Source organism: Urocitellus parryii, chromosome 1 (genome assembly GCF_045843805.1).
Source record: "Urocitellus parryii isolate mUroPar1 chromosome 1, mUroPar1.hap1, whole genome shotgun sequence".
NCBI lineage: Eukaryota > Metazoa > Chordata > Mammalia > Rodentia > Sciuridae > Urocitellus > Urocitellus parryii.
In genome coordinates, this window is record NC_135531.1 from 278,035,995 (window position 1) to 278,051,054 (window position 15,060).

Genomic DNA, 15,060 nt, shown 5'->3' on the forward strand with positions numbered 1-15,060 from the left:
CCATTCAGTCACTCAGTGTTTTAATTGGAGAATTTAATTCATTTACATTCAAGGTATTTATTGATAAGTAAAGATGTACAAACGCCATTTTGTAAGGTTTTTTTTAAGATGTTGATGGACCTTTATTTTATTCATTTATTTATATGTGGTTCTGAAAATCAAACCTAGTGCCTCACACATGTCAGGCATGCACTCTACCACTCAGCCACAACCCCAGCCCCTTTTGTAAGATTTTTTTTTCTGGTTATTTTATAGATTATTTGTTTCTTCCTCTGTCATTTGTCTGACTTTGCGGTTTGATGGTTGGAATGGAGTGGTATGCTTTGAATCCTCTCTGTTTCTGTTTTGGGCTTCTACTAAAGATTTTTGCCTTGTTCTTACCATGAACTTTGCTTGGAATATCTTATAAAATCCATACCAAACAGATATCAAATTAACTTTCCTTTGATGCCACAACTCTGCCTTTTTGTGTTTTAGGTGCTATAATCTGCATCATTTTGTTATATGCATGCCTTGACAATTTATTTTTGCTATCTTGCCTTTATTAACTGTATGTCAGGATAATATGGCTCTATTTTACTGGCACTGTGTTGTGTTTTGTGCTTTTGTATTTGCCACACTATTAATTATCAGCTCTTGGTTATAGTCTGAGAACTCCCATTAGCAGTTCCTGGAAGGCAAGTCTAGTGGTGATAAACACCCTAAAAACTTTTGTTTGTTTGGTCAATTTGTTACTTGTTCCTCATTTCTGAGGGGCAGCTTTGTTGAATAAAGTATTCTTGATTGGCATTGTTTTATTTCAATTTTTTTGAATACATGATCCTATTCTCTCCTAGTATGCAACATTTCTGCTGGGAAATCTGCTGAATGGCCTAGTGGTTGTCCTTTGTATGTGATGTGTTTTCTAGTTATTTTCTATTTATTTTGCTATCAGAATATGTTCTTTGCTGGGATTTGAGTGTGTGTGTGTGTGGTGGGGGGTACTGCAGATTAAGTACAGGACCTCATGCTTGGTAGGCATGCCCTGTACCACAGAACTCCATCCCCAGCCCTTGCCTTGATTTCAGATACTTTTATCATTCAGTGTGTTGATATTCTCCCCTTGGATTTCAATTTTATTAGATAATTCAGTGCTTCCTGTACCTGTGTGGATAATCTGTCCTCAAACTGGAGCAGATTCCAGCCAATGTTCCTTTTTTAAAATATTTTTTTCTTAGTTGTAGTTAGACACAATACCTTTATTTATTTTTATGTGGTGCTAGGCAAGTGCTCTACCTCTGAGCCACAAACCTAGCCCCCAGCCAATGTTTCTTTATCAATGCTTTGTGACCAGTAATCTTTTTTGCTCCTTCACCAAGTACTATAACAAAAAGATTTTTATGATGTCCTAAGATCTATAGGCTTTCCATGGTGTCCCAAGACAACAAGACCAGTAAGATTTCTTCATTCTTCTTTTCTTTTTGTCCCCTCATTAGATCATTTCAATGTTCGGTTTTCCAGATCACTTATTCTTCTTCTGGAACAATTTTGCTACTGAAGCTCCCTTTTGCATTTTTACTTTAGTCTTGGTGTCATTCCTATTGAGGAATTCTAGCTGGTTCTCTTTCATTTACTTTCTTTCTTTTGCAACTTTTTGCTATTTTAATGTGTTTCCAAATTGTATGAAAATTTCAGCTGTATAACTTGTAGTTCACTGACATCTCTAAAAATCATTTTGATTTTTTCAGATATTTTGTAGATCTTCATTTCTATATATCAATAATTTGAACTCTATTAGTTTTCTTGGGAGTGTTCATGATTCACTTATTCAAAAAAAGTTTTTTTTTTTGTTTAACTTTGCTATGTGTGCATTTCAGGGTACAGCTAACTTCCTGTTCTGAACTTCAATAGGGTTCTCATACAGGCATAGTTCTTCATTTACCTATTAGTCTATCCTGGGTATTCGAGGATTATCCAACATAAAGAAATATCAGCCATAAGCAGAAAACGTCAAGAGACCAACAAGTTTCATAGAAAATCAGAATTGAAGATTTGGGGAATAATGGGAATTGTGGACAAATTCTTGGTCAAGGGAAGCAATGACCAGTAGATCCCTGCAACTTCATTCCCAGGGAGTGGACTTATATAGTAGTGGTCACAAACAAGGTGGCCTTCACTCAAGCAAGAATGCATTAGGTTTTATTGAGCTAGAATGAAAGATGCCAGGCACGTTCTTGGCACTGGCAATGTTATGGTCTTGCATGACCCACTCCAGTGACACCATAGTGGTTTTGTTTTTCTGTGGTATGCAGTGTAACTGTCCAGGGACTGGCTAGGTTTATTCATCAGGCCAGGTTATGAATGAAGTTGGCTGTGGTCATGTTATTCTGGCTCTCTATGTTGTGACTCTAGAGGATGAGGTAGTTACCACAATAGGTGGGCAGGCCTGTTGATCACTCTTCAGTCATGTGAGCCACATGCCTTTGTTATGACAGCAGGGGTGGTCCTTGCTGAGCTCCACTCTTTCTCAAAGCAATTATCTGGACTGTGCTACCAAGTGGGGCTCCTGGCTGAGATTGCAGTGGCTTCTGGAGAGGAGGATTATATGATATATAACCCGGGTGGCCATTCTAGTCTTTGGGGTCTGCTGTTGGGCAGAGGGTGCAGGCTGGGTTCTGAGGTTATTCAGAGTCCTTTCATAGGAAAGGTATGGCCTGAGGCTATGCTCATGCACAATTCAGGAATGCTTCTGTTTGAGAGTGGAGCCTTGGGTACCTTGTGGCTGGATGAATATTGGAGGTGTAGCAGGCCTAAATCCACACTTGTCTTAAATGCACAGAGATGGGAATCTCTCTATGAGAGGTCTGTCATTGGCCCTGATTTTTTGCTGATTAGGGATACTGTTTGACTTTCTAATTGAAGGCACTGTAATCCCTTTGACAATTTGGAATCCAGAAAGTGGGACCATCCCTGTGTTGGTGAGGTGAATGTGGTGGGCATTGAGCTGGGCAGGAAAGAAACCATCTAGGACCGAAGCTAGGTTGAACTTCCCCTTGGGCTTTTTATGGCAACCAGCTCTGCTGGTCTGAGGTTCGCCTGTATCTGTGTTCAAGCATCTTAGCTGACAGCAACACTGAAGGTCCAGCAAGGTGCACACGCTGGTCACCATGATCACCGCCTCCTCACTGCCATTTCCACCAGGGTTGCCTTTGAGGTATAGTGGAGTGGGGTCCTGGAGGGATCATGGAATGCTAGGGTGCTGGGTGATGGCTGAATGTCTCCTTTCCTTCTGTGGAGCCATGTTCCAGGGAAAGCATCCTGTGTGGTGGTGTGGATGTCTGGGGAAGGAGGAGGGTTGGCGTTGTCAGAGTGAGACCTTCTTCCTCCCCTTCCAAGCCAAGTGTGACTCAGTTCTGCAGACTGGTTGGGTGGCCTCAGGCTTATGCCCAAGTGTTGGAGTGTCAAAAGATGTCCTGGTCTGAGGATGATTGTTCACTGAGCTTTCTGTGTGGAGGTGGGTTCTGAGACTCCAGATTCGTCACATTGCTGTTGTCACTCTCCTCCTTCCGATTCTCTAAAGACAATGATGTAACATGACAGTTGCCAAAGCAGTGATTCAGCCAGTATCTGGTGACATCTAGGGTCTTGAAGGAACCACTGTGTGTTCCTAACAAGGGTGATGCCCCTCGTTTGGCAGTGGAATCGCTCTCTCGACTCTCCCTGTGGTCTTATTGGAGAAATGCACTGTGCTCACCTGTGAAGGTATGTAAAACGGCCTAATGTAGTTGAGTCCAGTGGAACAAACTGTTGCTGTGTACTTTTCTGTGGCTGGACACAGTGTGGGTCCTGTGGAAGGAGGGTGGGAACATGGAGACTGTGTGTCCTGTGTCCACAAAGCATGCTCACTAGAGTGTGGGAGAGAGGCACTTACATCCCTCAGGGAGGGCTCATGGGTCATGGATGCACAGCAGATCTCTAAATCCCTGGTTGGGACATGAAATCATAGGGGAAGTCAGAGGCCTTCTCCATAATGCTGAGGCAAGCGTTGACTAGGTGATGACCTGCTGCTCTGGAGGAGTCAAGAGAAAGCGAGGTACCATAGATGGTGGCCACAAAGGGTCAAATGTAGCGGGCTCTCAATCCTGTTGTGGCATTTCAGAGGCCTCAGAGGTTTGGGAATGGAGCATGCCTCCTGTGGAAAGTTGGAGAGACAGCAGCAGTGTGTGTCCATGGCACATTCAGTGGTGAACCACATTCACTGGCAGGGAGCAGGTCAGGCCTGAGGCCCTTCCAGGAGTTCCTTTGAAGCTGGATCTCCCATTTCATTCTGAGCAAAGAGTCTCTGGTGCTAGGAAGATAAGGTCCGGGTTTTACTTTGAACAAATTCTAAAATGTAATGTTTATTGAGGCTTGCCTTTTAATCCTTCCAGATGACAAAGTCCCACTCCATTGCCTAGTAATTCTGTTATTAAAGTCCCATTGTGATACAGGGCATATGTTTCTAGGAGGCAAAGATTATAAGCTATTCTAAACCTGGAGAACACATAAGTCACATAGGTCAGCAGATATTATTCATTAATCAAGGCTCCTCTGAGTAAATGATTGACCGCCGGCATAATACATTTTCACAAATTGATGAGCACACCCACATGAATTGTTCTGGTATCTAAGTACCTGAACTTCTTCTGCCTACTGTATCCCTTGAGCTCTGTGTCCAAGCAGCTGGATTCTTGGGGGCTCAGCTATCCCATGGCTCCTGCTCTTTTGCCTGCCGCCCTTCCTCTGTGTGTGTGTCTGCTGCTGGCATCTGGCTCTGCCCAGGCAGGCAAGCTGCTGGTGGTGCCCATGGATGGCAGCCACTGGTTTACCATGCGGTCAGTTGTGGAGGAAATAGTTCACAGAGGACATGACGTGGTTGCTGTCATGCCAGAGGTGAGTTGGCAACTGGGACAGTCACTGAATTTTACAGTGAAGACGTATTCAACTTCTTACACTCTGGAGGACTTGGACAGAGAATTCAAGATTTTTGTTGACACTCAATGGAAAACTCCAGAACAAAGTATGTATAGTACAGTAACGGGTTCATCCAAAGCATTTTTTGACATCACTTTTTCACGGTGTAGGAGTTTGTTTAATGACAAGAAGCTAGTGGAATACTTACAGGAGAGCTCTTTTGATGCAGTGTTTTTGGATCCTTTTGATGTGTGTGGCCTAGTTGTTGCCAAGTACTTTTCACTTCCATCCGTGGTCTTCACCAGGGTAGTGTTTTGCCATCACCTTGAAGATGGTGCACAGTGTCCCAGTCCTCTGTCTTATGTTCCCAGAGTTTTCTTGATGTCCTCAGATGCTTTGAGTTTCATGGAGAGAGTAAGGAACCACCTGAACTACTTGGAAGAGTATTTATTTTGCCCTTATATTTTCCAAACTGCTCTGGAAATTGCTTCTGAAATTCTCTCAACACCTGTCACAATAGGTGATCTCTTCAGCCAAATATCTATTTGGTTGTTAAGAACTGACTTTGTTTTCGAATATCCCAGACCTGTGATGCCCAACATGATCTTCATTGGTGGAATCAACTGCCACCAGAGGAAGCCACTACCCAAGGTATGTTGTGTCTCCTTTAGCACACTGCGGAAAACCTGGCTTTGGGTGTTAAGAAAGAACCCTTACTGAGCTGTGATTCCTTTAATATCCATTGTATCTGGCATTTCTTCCTGGGCTAACAATTGTTTGGTGCCTATTCATTAAGTGTGGGTTAGCAAATTCTATAAAGCTGGCCTCATTGATATTTATGTGCATATCAGTGATGGAATTCATGTCATTTCTTTTTTATCTGTTTGCTTGTTTGTTTTTGGTGTTGCTGGGGATTGAACTCAGTGCCTTGTGCATGTTCAGTAAGCACTCTACCAACTGAGCTGTATTCCCAGGCCCCAATTTGCTGCAGTCCGGCTGCAGCAAAATAGTCGGGGGGGGTGATGAGCAACTTGTGTACATTGATACAGCAGGAGTAGGAGCCGTTTATTGTAGGACAGGAAGGGTATTTATACATTCCACACAGGTTATCCTAATTAACATAAACTAGAACAGCAGTCAACCAATAAGGAATCTCCACACTTAATGGCTCACTGGCACCACCTCACAAACCACTTCCCCTGGCAAAATGCCAGGCGCCATCCCAGCTTGTTTATAGACTCTAACTTTTGCCAGGCGCCATCCTGACTTGTTTAGAGACTCTAACACCAATTCATGTCATTTTTATGCTCTCTTTCTATTACTGCTTCAGAAAAACCCTGAGAAACATATTAGGATGTGAAACATTTTATTATTATATTTTTTGCCAATCCTACAGGCAAGTATTCTTAGCAGTTTTGTATGCATGTTTTCTTTTTATTGAAGTTATTGAATATGTATGCATATATCTATGCAAACTTTATACCTATTTTATTCAATAATATCTAATAGTGAAGTGTACATGAGTTCTTTTTTAATTTATTTTTTTGTACATGAGTTCTTTACTTTGCATTTTCACTTGGCAAGGTATTGTAGTCATGTTCACCATTCAGTACCTATAAAGTTGACTTGTTCATTTAGTAATTGCATTGAAAGCTTTAAGGACCATTTTCTTTTGAACCCACCAATGGTGATAGATATTTAAAGTTTTTTTCTGCTTTTTGCCTCTTTGAACAAGACTGCAGTAACCATTCTGAAGTATTCTCTTCCACTATTGTGTTTCCCTACTTTTGTCCTTTTCTTTGTATCCTAGGAGCGTGTTAGGAGTAGAGCTGTTGGTTAGTTGCTATGCTCATGTTATGCTTAAATCTTCAAAGTCTTGAGCAACCCTTCCTCTTTGATCAGCAGTGTATGGGAGCTGTAGCTTTTACATACCTTCTCCAGCTCCAGATGTTATAAATTTTAAGTTTTGTTAATTTTATGAACAGAATATCAAGCTTTGGTTTTTGCTTTCTGTTTCCACAGTATGTTGGGCATTTGCATTTCATGGGATTTTACTATTCACATTTGTTAGCCATTTTTAATATGGCTATCTGTCTTTTTTTAAAATTTTTTAAATTTTTATTGTTGGTTGTTCAAAACATTACATAGTTCTTGATATATCATATTTCACACTTTGATTCAAGTGGGTTATGAACTCCCATTTTTACCCCGTATAAGATTGCAGAATCACATCAGTTACACTTCCATTGATTTACATATTGCCATACTAGTGTCTGTTGTATTCCACTGCCTTTCCTATCCTCTACTATCCCCCCTCCCCTCCCCTCCTTTCCCCTCTTCTCTCTCTATCCCCTCTACTGTAATGCATTTCTCCCCCTTGTATTATTTTTCCCTTTCCCCTCACTTCCTCTTGTATGTAATTTTGTATAACCCTGAGGGTCTCCTTCCATTTCCATGCAATTTCCCTTCTCTCTCCCTTTCCTTCCCACCTCTCATCCCTGTTTAATGTAAATCTTCTTCTCATGCTCTTCGTCCCTACTCTGTTCTTCTTTGCTCTCCTTATATCAAAGAAGACATTTGGCACTTGTTTTTTAGGGATTGGCTAGCTTCACTTAGCATAATCTGCTCTAATGCCATCCATTTCCCTCCAAATTCTATGATTTTGTCATTTTTTAATGCAGAGTAATACTCCATTGTGTATAAATGCCACATTTTTTTTTTATCCATTCGTCTATTGAAGTGCATCTAGGTTGGTTCCACAGTCTTGCTATTGTGAATTGTGCTGCTATGAACATCAATGTAGCAGTATCCCTGTAGCATTCTCTTTTTAGGTCTTTAGGGAATAGACCGAGAAGGGGAATAGCTGGGTCAAATGGTGGTTCCATTCCCAGCTTTCCAAGAAATCTCCATACTGCTTTCTACATTGGCTGCACCAATTTGCAGTCCCACCAACAATGAACAAGTGTACCCTTTTCCCCACATCCTTGCCAGAACTTGTTGTTTGACTTCATAATGGCTGCCAATTTTACTGGAGTGAGATGGTATCTTAGGGTGGTTTTGATTTGCATTTCTCTGACTGCTAGAGATGGTGAGCATTTTTTCATGTACTTGTTGATTGATTGTATGTCCTCCTCTGAGAAGTGTCTGTTCAGGTCCTTGGCCCATTTGTTGATTGGGTTATTTGTTATCTTATTATCTAATTTTTTTGAGTTCTTTGTATACTCTGGATATTAGGGCTCTATCTGAAGTGTGTGGAGTAAAGATTTGTTCCCAGGATGTAGGCTCCCTATTTACCTCTCTTATTGTTTCTCTTGCTGAGAAAAAACTTTTCAGTTTAAGTAAGTCCCATTTGTTGATTCTAGTTATTAACTCTTGTGCTATGGGTGTCCTATTGAGGAATTTGGAGCCCGACCCCACAGTATGTAGATCGTAGCCAACTTTTTCTTCTATCAGACGCCGTGTCTCTGATTTGATATCAAGCTCCTTGATCCATTTTGAGTTAACTTTTGCCACTGGGTAATTTAGATGATGATTTGGACATTTGACCCTTGAAGGGACTGTAGCTATGCACAGCATCTTGTCTGTTAGCACGTCCTATACAAAGAGCATCATGAAATTAAATTGTTAGCATCAGTGCTTCTCAAGATTTGAAATGAAGGAACAGTAGGAAAAATGCAAGAAATATGGATGCTTAATTTTATGAAAGGTAAGAGGACTTCTAGAAATTGGAATATAGCAAAGACATAAAAAATAAAAAGCAAGACCCCTTAGGAGGGGCTGGGTCCCAAGGCAGCAGCAATTTTTGTGAGAGTGTCTAGAGTTGCAGCGTTTGCCCCGGTACCTGTGGGTGGGCAGAGCACTGAGCCAGCACTGTGAGATGGACAGCTGGCCTGGAGTGGCACCATTTTAGACCCAAGCAGAGGGTTTGTGTGACCGAGGTCTAGTGAGGAATAAACATGACGAGAGTCCCTGGTTAAATCGTGGCTACCCTGGCACATGTCCTGAGTGACTAGCAGACACCAGGACTAAGCCCAGCATCAGGGTGTGTTTTCCTTGTTACTCTGTTTGGGAACATGGTGTCGAGTCTCCCCTGCACATATGTGACAACTCACAGTGGTTGTCCTGAAATGTTCCCAGATTTCCACAGACATTAGAAGTCCTGAGTCACAGGGCACCCTTTAGTTCTCAGCAGGGGGACACCTGGTCATTGTCACAGGAGCCACTAAAGCTGGCCATCATCATCAGGAAGCTCAGTGACAACCAGCCTTCAGGGAGTCATCACTCTTCCACCTTTTGCTCTAAGTGGTGACGAGTTCCTCCCACGTAGACAGCACCCCAGGAAACAGAGTCATCTTGTCCTGGAGATGTTGCCAGAAGGGAGAGAAACGGACCCCGGGTGGCCCAACAGTCAGGTTTCACCACTTCTTCCCTCATCAGGAGGGGGCGGGTCATCACACTAACGGTGTCCCTGAGGCACAGTGCTTCTGTCACCTCAGTGGCCTGCAGCCAAGTCTCCTGTACTCCCAGCTCTGTGGAGGCCTCCAGCCTGCAAAAGCAGGGCAGAGGGGAGTTGTCTCCCAGGGCCAGACTTTCCTTGCTAGGCTTCCTTCAAGGTAGCAGGACCCTGAGACGATCAGTGTAGGAAAGGTTAGATGTGGGCGCCGAGTCTCGATGGGGTGGCTCCGTTGCTTCTGGGCCTGTGGTGAGGAAGGCCATTCTGTGGGGAGCATGTGGTGGTACAGAGCTGTCCACCTGGTGGCCACTGGGCCATGAAGGAAAGGCAGGGAAGGCTGGGGCCCAACTGTCCTGTCAAGGGCATATCCTCCAGGACACAAAGACCTCCCAGTAGGCCCCACTCTTGAAGTTTCCCCCACCTGAAGTGGTGCCACACTAGGGACCAGTCCTCAAACACATGGGCCTGGGGGGCATTCCAGCTCTAGCCCAGAGCACCTTCTGTATGCAGTCTGTTTAGGGGGAGACCAGCTCTTCCACATCCCCCTGTGGAGCCTGCTTTACCTCTTACTCATAGTAAACATCGTCACTTTGGCCGTCTCTAGTCCTCGACCCACGCAACCTGGTTTAAGTGGGTGGCTGCAACGTTAAGCTGAAAAAGCAACAGCAAAAACCACACAACACAGAGATGATTTTCAAATCAGGGGTGGGGAGGGTTTTTGACCTTTAGGGTCAGCTTCATGCTGGAAAAAGTGCTGGGAAGAGAGCCTGAGCTCACTCCCTTTATTTCATAGTGGGGACATCAGAGGCAGGAATAAGGTTTCCAGGATGGAGTCTTTCTTTGTGATGTCTTGTGGTCAGCAGACTGATTGACATCTGGGAAGTCACACCCATCTCAGGTGCTGTTCAGGGTCTTAGGCGGAGCTAGAGGAGGAGGCTCACCTGCATCACGTGATCAGTCCCTGACAGGGAGTTCCCAGACCTATCCCCTCATTTGTCTACTTTGCACAATATTCCACACACACATCCCATGGGTGGCTCGTGACAGCCGTCCAGTCTCTAAGATGGGTGAAGAAACATGTGGTAGACCTTGAGGATCCTTCCAGGGAGCACCTCAATTGTTTTCTTTCCTGTGATACTTTGGTAACAGGTAGCCCAGGTGGAGTCTCCCCTTGCCTTAGTGCTTACCTGTCTGCAGCTCTCTGAACCCTGGCATCAGAGGCTTATGTGCAGATTGCTGGTGTTTCTGCTCATTAGCTTCTCTCATCTTCAGTGTATGCTGAGAGCATGACACAGACTTCCAAGTAGCACATTACATTAAAGAAAAGCATGCATAAACTTGAACTATGGAGTGCAATATCAAATAGTGAGGGGAGTGCTATCAAATCAAAACAGATGATAATACTAGTGAAATGAGAAAAAAACTAGCATTAAGGAATCTGAAGTTATTCTTTTTTAAGGTATTTGAGATGGAGGGATTTCTTGCTGGGCCTTCTAGCTCTGGATTACAGCAGGTATTGGGAGGCATAGTGGATACTCAAACCTCAGCTGTGTTACCTGTGTGTCTCTGGGCACAGAGACAGCAACAGCATCAAACCTTTCAGCTGTATATTTAGTTCTTCCCTGCCCACGTGGTGCGCCGGTGGTGGTAATGGGGTTACCTTCGGTGGAATGGGCTGGCTGAGTACTATATGCTAAGGAAAATAGAGTGATGAAAAAACCCAACAGAATACAGGAAATATTTTTAAAAATTGGGGCAGGATGGGCTAGCCGATCACATGGATGGAGCTTCCACACTAAAAAGAAGAAAATGGAGCCTGCGCTTGCTTTCTTTATATGGGAGGACATCAAAGGCCTTCCATAGAATGTTCTTTACCCAGTGCAGTTGAGTCCAGTACAACTAACTGTGCTTGTGTTCTTTCTCTGTGCAGGGCATGGTGTGGGTCCTGTGGGAGGAGGGTGAGAACATGAAGAATGTCTGTCCTGTGCGACAGGAGTGCTCAGTGGAGTGTGGGACACGAGCACACTGATCCCTGAGGGAGGGCCATGGGTCGTGGGCCCATGGCAGAGGTCTGAATCTCTGGCCATACATGAAATCATTCAGAAAGCCAGAGGCATCAGCATAATGGTGAGGCCAGCACTGAGTAGGTGATGACCTACTGCTCTGGAGGTGTCAAGGGAAAGTGAGCTACCATAGATGGTAGCCACAGAGGATCAAATCTCTGGAATGGGGATGAGAATGGGAATCGAAAAGACAGTAGAATGAATCAGAAGTAACTTTCCTATGTTCATATATGAATACATGACCAGTGTGCTCCACATCATGTACAACCACAGGAATGAAGTTATACTCCATGCATGTATGATTGTCTAAATATGTTCCTCTGCCACATATAATTTAAAAAAAAAAATAAGAAAAACGCTATTATAATTCTAACCCATACCCTAAATCTAACACTACATATTGGCAAATATATAAGTGTGTGTGCGTGTGTGTGTGTGTGTGTGTGTGTGTGTGTGTTTATGTGTGTATACTCATTTACACAAATATATGTATGCAAACTCAAAGGGTAAACCTAATGTTAATTGTATACTCACACCTGAGCATAACCATAAAAAAAATCCCTGGCATGGTCCATGGTGCTCTGAATTCTACTGTACCATTTTAGAGGCCTCAGAAGTTTTGGAAATGGATCAGGAAACCTGGGTTAAACAGAGCAGGAAGTGTAGAAAGGTTGATCCAGGGCAGTGTTGTTTGTGAATAAAGCTCCTGCCACTGAGGAGGACTGAGGACCTTCAGTGTTTCCTTTGAAGCTGGGTAGCCAATATCTTTCTGAGAAAAGAGCCTTTGGCAATCTGAAGATAAAACCAAATTTTGCTTCTGGAAAAAATACCCCAATTTGGCCTCTATTCATATTTACTTTCCTTTCATCTTTTTGAGTTGTAAAGTCCAAAGTCATTGCTCTATATCGTGTTTCTATTCTCACATTGCTGTATAAGGTGTGATTCTCTCCTGACATTATGATAAGCTATTCTTCCCTGGAAATGATACCCATCAGGTATGTCGACATTGGTCACTCATCAATCATTGCTTATCTGAGTAAATCATTGGCAGTGTATAAATATCTTTACGAATTGATGAATGCAGGATTACTGCTGTACATAAAATGCTTGTACTTCTGCCTGTTGTGGTTTTGAGATTTGTGTCCAAGCTGCTGAATTGCGGGAGCTCAGCTATTCCATGGCTCCTGGACTTTTGCCTGCCACCCTTCCTCTGTGTTTGTGTCTGCTGCTGGCATCTGGCTCTGCCCAGGCAGGCAAGCTGCTAGTGGTGCCCATGGATGGCATCCACTGGTTTACCATGTGGTCAGTTGTGGAGACACTACTCCACAGAAGACATGAGGTGGTTGCTGTCATGCCAAGGGTGAGTTGGCAACTGGGACAGTCATTGAATTTTACCATGAAGACTTATTTAACTTCTTACACTATGGAGGAGTTGCAACATGTGTTCAAAGTTTTCGCTGAGACTCAAATGAAAAATCCGGACAAATGTTTATTGTCTACATTATTTGGTTCATCCAATGGTTTTTTTGAACTACATTTTACCCATTGTAGGAGTTTGTTTAATGACAAGAAGTTAGTAGAATACTTACAGGAGAGCTCTTTTGATGCAGTGTTTATGGATGCTTTTGATATGCGAGTGTGGTCTAATTATTGCCAAGTATTTTCACTCCCATCTGTGGTCTTCACCAGGGGAGTGTTCTGCCATTACCATGAAGGAGGTGCTCAGTGCCCCAGTCCTCTGTCCTACATTCCCAGACTTTATTTTGTGTACTCAGATGCCATGACTTTCAAGGAGAGAGTAGAGAGCCTTATAAACCACTTGGGGGAGCGTTTATTTTGCTCATATTTTTTGAAAACCACCTTGGAAATCGCCTCTGATTTTCTCCAAGCCCCTGTCACACCATTATGATCTCTTCAGCCAAGTAACCATTTGGTTGCTGCGTACTGACTTTGTTTTAGACTATCCCAGACCTGTGATGCCCAACATGATCTTCATTGGTGGAATCAACTGTCACCAGGGGAAGCCACTGGCCAAGGTACGTGTGTCTCCCTTAGCACACGGAGGGAACCTGGCCTTGGGTGTTAAGAAAGATTCCTTCCTGAGCTGTGATTCTTTATTAATATCCATTGTATTTGGAATTTTTTCCTGGGTTAACAAATGTTTTGTTTCTATTCATTAACTGTGGGTTAGCAAGTTTTATAAAGCTGGCCTCATTGATATTTATGTGCATATCAGTAATGGGATTTGTGTCATTTCTCAGCTTAATCTCTAAATCTTCCACAGAAAAACCCCAAGAAACACCTGCAAGATATTCCTTTTTGCCAATTGTATAGGAAAGTGTTCTGAGCAGTTTTTTATGCATGCTTTTCTTTTTTTTGAAATTATTTTATATGTATTCATGTATGTAAAGCATACCTTACACATATTTTACTAAGTAATATCTAATAATGGAGCTTCGGTTGTGGCTCAGCAGTCGAGTGCTCTCCTAGCATGTGCAAGATGCTGTGTTAGATCCTAAGTAGAGTACTCGCCTAGCACGTGCGAGGTGCTGTGTTCAATCCTAAGCATAACATAAAAATGGATAAATAAAAATAAAGGTTTTAAAATATAAATAAGTATATCTAATAATAAAGTGTACATGAGTTCTTTACTTTGTATTTCACTTGGGAATGTATTGTAGTCATGCTCACAATCTAATACTTATAATGTGTTCATTTAGTAATTGCATTGAAAGCTTTAAACAGTTTTTCTTTTGAATCAACCAATAGTGATAGATATTTAAACTTTTTCCACATTTTTGAACAAGACTGTAAACCACATTGTAAATGTGTAAAACACATTCCTTTATTTTTTCTTCCATATCATGTTTTATTTTTTCAACTCTTCTAGAATATTTTCTGCCAGCTCCTGTGTTTCCCTATTCTTGCTGTTTTCCTTATATCCGAGGAACATCCTAGGAGTAGAGCTGCTGGTTAGATGCTATCTCATGTTATGTTTAAATAACTTTCGAGTCCTAAGGAACTCCCCTCTTTGATCAGCAGTGTATGAGAGCTGTTGCTTTACATGCCTTCTCCAGCTTTAGATATTGCAACTTTTAAGTTTTATCAAATTTCTGGGCAAAACATTGAGTGTAACTGCTTTGGTTTTTGCTTCCTCTTTCCACAGATATGTTGAGCATTTGCATTTCTTCATAATTACATGCTCACATTTGTTGGTCATTTTTAATGTGTCTGTCTTCTTACAACTAGTTTTTTAAATCTTCTATGTGAACATTAATCCCACTTTAAAATATGTGCTATGAGTAAATTTTCAGGAGCTGTTCTTCATCTTTGCCATGGAGGATTTTCAATTTTGGGGAGTTAAATTGTAAAGGTTTTCTTTAAGAGATCTGGATCCCAACTCGTTTATGTCTTTCCTGACCTGAAATGTAGAACCATTTTTCCACATCATGTTTTAATTTTTCAATTCTTCCAGTATTGCTATTTTTTTCTTTTTGCCTTTAAATCCACAGTGCAAACATCTAATTTTATTAGTTTTGTCAACTGATAGCCTGATGTCCCAACTCCTTTTGATCCTTATTCCATTCTTCATCCATTGCACTGAACTGCATA

The 15,060-nt window shown here is 42.3% G+C and overlaps 2 pseudogenes; both read left to right on the forward strand.

Moving 5' to 3' along the window:
* The first annotated feature begins 4,728 nt into the window (after positions 1 to 4,728).
* LOC113199705 (UDP-glucuronosyltransferase 1A7 pseudogene) lies at positions 4,729 to 5,652 on the forward strand (annotated as a pseudogene).
* Positions 5,653 to 12,625: 6,973 nt separating this feature from the next.
* LOC113199706 (UDP-glucuronosyltransferase 1A8 pseudogene) lies at positions 12,626 to 14,623 on the forward strand (annotated as a pseudogene).
* Positions 14,624 to 15,060: the final 437 nt, after the last annotated feature.